We start from the raw sequence: 6000 nt of genomic DNA on the forward strand, positions 1-6000 counted from the left end.
TCACTCTGAGGTCCCTGATGATGCAGTGTTACATTTAATAAGAAATACGCCTTGATGCTGAAGATCAGCTTCTATATCCTTCATCAGAGGTCACATGGGAGCAACCATTCCAAACGCTCTCATAAGAAGAAATGGAAAAAAAAAAAAAATTGGGTAAATAAATATGCTCAATGCAAGAAAGCAGGCAGGGAAATGAATATTTCATGTAACGTAACATATTTTCCACACAGTAGTGGCTGGAAAGGCGCCTTTCCGGCTGTCACCGGTGACAAACATGAAATGAAAGAGGAGGTGCTCGGGGTCCGCTGCGACGCTGCAGCACTCTCAGCTCTGCCTGCAGCGCAGGGAGCATGAGGCGTCACTGTAATTGCTTGTAGTGCCGGAGCCTGAGCTGAACCTCAATTAGGCTGCTGGGGCGTGCTCGCACGTTCCACACCTTCTTCTCCCTGCCCGCCAGCCAGCCAGCCAGCCACTCGGCTCGCCACTCACTCGGGGAGTCCTTCTCCCCACATCTCAAAACAACCGCCAGGTAGGGATCACACTGTAGATCCAGCCGATTGCAACTCCTCACCCACACTCCTCTCACTCTCTTTTTTTTTTTTTTACATCACCACTAATGGCACATTCTAGATGGAGTGATAACAGGCTCACCTAAATGGACAATTAGCCTGGTACAGCTATTCCCTCTTTCCCAGAAGCCTCTGTGTCTAATCTCCAATCACCATCTGATACTCCTGATTCCATCGGACAGGCTGCATTATAACCTGAAATTACATTCCTGATGGCGATAAGAGATGCACTCGCTATAGACCGTGCACAGATAAGATGCCGGAAAACAGTTCAGAGTGGTTTAAATACACAGCTTAACAGGTAGAGTAGCTCACAGAATGAGTAATATTTGTACAAAACCTTCGTATTACTATTGCTTGAATTGAACACGAGTGTCAAATAAGTTCGGGTGTCACATACAGCCCAATTTCATCTTGAGTGCGCCAGACTGGTAGAATAGTGCCTTTAGTTTTAAACTTTAAAGTTTTTCTTAGTTGTTGCTGAGTTTATATCATCTATATATCTGTCTATATTCTCAAGCCAATTTTAATGAAACATTGGTGCAAAATACAGTGAAATCACATATGGAGACATTTTATTGCTTACAAACAACCGATTCTGAATAGGCCAAAACAATGCAGACAGTTTAAAGGAGCTTCAAACCATACTGTTCCCTGTGCACAGACAGGTGGTTTCATTATACAAAACAGCACCCACTAGTGGCCTAACATGAACACTACATTCTTCTCAGCATTTTTTGCCATTTCCCTGTAAACGGACATCCTTTTCAAAAACGTTTCTGTGTAAATGGGAAACTTTTCTGAATGAAAATCTTAAAACAATTGCCTGTAAACGAGGCTTAAAAGCAGTAACTTTAATCACACCATAGAGATGTGTAGCATCGTTAGCAAATGTTTCACTTATTTCATCCCATAGGCTCATGACGACCACAACTTAATAACCAGCCTTGAAAGACTATGAGAAATCTCAAAATCAGATTCACTATCTCAAACAAGCTCCCTTTTGAGTTCGCCACGCAAAGAACATGGATCAAATAGAGAAACTCCAGTTTCCAGTCTCTCCTGACTCAGTTTCCATATCTGGGGTTCGGTGCCTTCAGCCGCACTGTATCCCGACACGAACACGTTTCATTCCAGCTCTGTAGTAAACGCCAGGTGGATACAGCCTGGCCACAAAGAATAGCCTCTCTGTTTTCTTTCTCTTTCTCCCTCACATCTACCCCCACATCTCTCACACTGAACACGGGACAATACAGCGGGCCAAGCAAGCACGCCAACAAGGCACAAACGTTACTGCTCCGAGGCAAACACACACCTGTATGAACAGGTACAGACATCCAAGCGAGAGAGAGAGAAAGAAAAAAAAATCACAGGCTGCCTTTCTCTTTCACATCTTCAATACACTTCCTGCCTCTTGAAAGCGCCGCCAGTCTGCGGTGCTTGAGTGGAGAGATGAAAACACAACACAGCAAGGTGGAAGCTCTTGTGGGGGTTTTTTTTCTCGCTTTCTTTCTTTTTTAAATCATTCGCACAATCGGCGTGCAGCGAGAGAAATTCTGGTATCTTACTGCGCGAGGCTTGATTGATGCGCAGGCGGGAGGTTTGACGTGCACAGTTGCGAAGTGGTAATATGAGCAGACATGTGTTGTAAACTCTCAGTCAGCTGAGTGCATGAGCCACTGTTAAGAATGAGTCCGTCTGGATCCACAAAGGATGTTCTGTTCGCCGCATTTTGTCATCTAAATGATTAAAAAGGAGGGAAGACGGCCCATGAAATGCGCCAGGTCGGAGCTGCATATTAAGTGGCTGACATGGACCTGCTGGGAGATGGTCGCCACTTTCGCTTGTCCAATTACTGGCTCTCGCTCAAATTGTTTGGTGAGAAGCATTCGACCTACTTCTGGACACAAAGCACTACTGCCCTGAATACAGAGCGGCTGTGGGGACCACGTGTGATGACAAGTGCCATTAGGGGCCCTTGTCTTTGGCCTAGAAAATTAAATCGGCTTCTTACCTGATGTGTGATCATTTTGGCTGCAAAACGCCAGAGAACCTGCAGTGCCGGGTCGGACAAGCAGGAAACATCGTGAATGGGACGTTGCAGCTTGAGATGATTAAACTCGCTAATGGCAGTCTGACCTTCACAAGGGCTTCGTGTTTAACATCAAGCAGGAGCGGCAGCGGGCCCCGAGTCACAAGTGCTGGATTGAGTGCTGCTAACATTAGCATGGCAGTGCCAAACAGTCACTTTTAGTATCAATTAATCTTGTAATTATTTTCCTCATAACTTGATTACCTGAGATGATTGAACTTGCTAATCCAAGCCTGACCTTCACAAGGTCTTTGTGTTTAACGTTATGAGGCCCCAACTGTATGTCTGTCGCTGTTCTCCACGGCTTCCTCGAAGAATTACGTGATTTCTGAAGAGTCAGAAAAGCCTGCGATGCAGCAGAACATCTCAAGGTTTGTCCTTGGGTCGTCAACATCTCTCTTAATAGTCATTTAATCATTTTCATGATTACATTTTCGGATCATTGCTTGTTATTATTAAATCATTTGCATTTGCATAGTCTCTTGTGATAATAAACTGAACAGATTTTTCTTGTAGATGTTTGTCTGGAGGACAGAAGCCAAGTTATAAGATGTTTCAATGGCATACAAGTGATCGGTTTATGTATGAAATATAAAACAATTATAACCTGAATGGACAGCCGACCAAGCTCACCAACTCGCCTCAAAGTGTTATGTCTTGTTATACCACTTTCTACCTCAAGTCGGTGTAGTGATTTCACTCACTAACTCAGCAACAAATCAGTTTTCAGTACAGTGAGAAAGAAGAAAGTGTCAGGTTCAGACAGAGGTCAGTGGGATGGAAAACGTGATGTTGTCTGAAGGTCTTGGCACACATGAACACAAGGGGAAGTATGCAGACGCCGAGAGCTGTGATTGGTACGTTCTACTACATGATGGGTCATGTTAAGAAACATGTGATCCAGATGACCATGTAAGTAAGAGTCATTGAAGAAGTGCTGTTAAATTGTTCAGAGTGAAGCGAACACACTGCCAGGGGCAGGGAAAAGAATTGTGGCGGCACTGCCGTCCCCAAATGGTAAACGGACTTCACTAATATAGCGCCTTTTCGATGAGAGCAGCCCCAAAGCGCTTTACATGATTCATCACATTCACACACCATTGGTGCATAAGGAGCTGTCACTCCAATGGGAGCAGTTTTGGGGTTTCAATGTCTTGCCCAAGGACACTTCGACATGAAGGCAGGCAGAGATGGGAATTGAACCTGCAACCTTCCAATTGTGACACAACCACTCTACCAACCGAGCCATGCCGCCACAATGCTTTGCACGCTTCAGAAAACCTGGACGACACCCTGGAGGAAGCTGGCTTGTAGCTCACTACTCCAGTCTGATGGCTTCCACCCAAAGTGGAAATTTGCAGTGTCACCTTTGTGCCAAATTGCTCATTATGACCTGAAAATAAACACGACCAATTTCATGGCGTTTCCCAACTAATCCTTCTGGCATTATGACGATTAACTACGTTGCGCCTCTTACAACCTTCACACAGAACTTCCAGAGGTGAAGAGACTGCATAGAGGTTACGTGCCGCCCTGTGCAGACTGGAGACGCAGTAGTAATATATAGACACTGAAACCCCAATATGCCAAAAGTCCTGAAACGGTGAAAAGACAAAAGAACTAAATGTGTAATGAAGGACTAAATAAAATAAGATGACTAACTTTTTAACCTTTTATCAGAGTTTTAGCTTTAAAAAGACCTATTTAATCTTCTGTCAATCTAGTAACCAGCACATTAGAAAATAGCAGTATTCCCAAACCTTCTGCACTGACAGAAACGTGCCAGAAAACCTGCACGACAAACAATATCGGCCAAGCTAAGTGTGTTGGAAACCGTACAAGAAAAGCATCAAAAGGAATACAAATACCGAATTATGGGTTAAAAAAAATAAAACATTTCTCTGTTTCCTGGGATTGTCTCAAAGGCATCATCCATAATGAGACAACACAGAGGAAACACAACATTTGAATCCAACAGCAACACTTCCTCACGCAGTGTGTGAACTATTTGCATACCTTGTAAATATTCATGGTGGGGGGGGGGGGGGGGGGGTCGTTGTGTGAACCACGTGAGATATAACTGGTTAATGAATGCAACAAACACGTCGAGTAACAACTGCTCAGTCCATGCCAGATTATTAAAACTCCAGGTAATGATCATCTGAGTGGAGCGTCACTGTAATGTGCTTTTAATCATCACACACATCTAAGTCTCATCAGTCATTCTAATCTGACAGTATGCGCGCTTTGCACTTCAAGCAACGATGGTGTGCCTGTTTTAACCATTTTTATGTCTAAACAAGAAGACTTTATAGACTTTTTCTACCTCTATGCGATACCATCATCTGTGAAAATCGCACATGTATGCCTCTTTCCACTCAAAGCATGCACTCACACCCTTGAACATAAAGCGTGCATTTTATCCAAATTGAATGACTGTATGAGGCTATTCACCACAGTGAAGTGACACAGTATGATTCACTTCTGCAGTTCAGTATTCAGAAGGATGAGCTCAGACTTGATGGGCAGCGTGATGCTACAATGACAGTGGGGATCTTCACACGGTGATCATGAGAGAAAGATAAGTTATCTCCGAGGGGCACTTGTCCACAAGCATCACCTCTACCTAACAATACCGAATCACATGGCTGATGTAAAGGGTCTGCACATCTGTAGCGGGCGACCCTGCTTATATTCAACAATCCTGACTACATTTTCCCAAATCCCACCCTTTCTGTTCGTTTTAAACGATTTTTACGCACCGTGCAGCTGCGTTTTTACGCACCATGCATGCGCGTATAAACTGCGTGCACAGCCACCTAACACCTCTGTAACAAGTGCAGCACTGATTTCCACTGTCTCTTTTAGAATGAAAAAGGAAGGAATTAAAGCCGAACTCACCTCTCAGGTGCAACTCATGTCGTGACGGCTGCTCGCAAACTTGATTTTTTTTTTCCCCCACACCGCTGGAGGAAAGACGCTCACGTACAGCGCCGCTTCGGCTCGCTGTTGGTCTCAATCGGAGCGCCTCCTCCTCCTCCTCCTCCTCCCCTTCCTCCCTGGGATGCTACTTTCCCTCCTCCTCCTCCTCCTCCTCCTCCTCCTGCGCCTCTGTAAGGGAAAAAAAGAAAAGAAAGTAATAGCAGTTTCCTCCGCCTCCTCCACAAAGACGGGCTCAAAGAAAAGAAGGGACCCGATCGCAGTCAATAGGTTTTCGCCCCCATGGCAACGCGGGAAATCCGTGCGCAACTTCCCCGCACGGTGACCGGGTTAAAGCCCCCCGAAACACTGACAGACATTATTCCCAAGCCTCGGAGGGAGCTGGGTTTTAATGGCAGG

The 6000-nt window shown here is 45.0% G+C and overlaps 1 protein-coding gene across 1 annotated transcript in view; it reads right to left on the minus strand.

Moving 5' to 3' along the window:
* The window catches only part of chl1b (cell adhesion molecule L1-like b), a 103522-nt gene extending 97838 nt beyond the window's left edge, over window positions 1-5684 (minus strand). Inside the window, exon 1 of the mRNA XM_080461682.1 lies at window positions 5563-5684. The gene's annotated coding sequence lies outside the window, so the exon portion shown is untranslated. The remainder of the gene's footprint in view (window positions 1-5562) is intronic.
* Between the last annotated feature and the right edge of the window lie 316 nt (window positions 5685-6000).

The sequence above is a fragment of the Lipophrys pholis genome (assembly GCF_963383615.2).
Source record: "Lipophrys pholis genome assembly, chromosome: 4".
Taxonomy (NCBI): Eukaryota; Metazoa; Chordata; class Actinopteri; order Blenniiformes; family Blenniidae; genus Lipophrys; species Lipophrys pholis.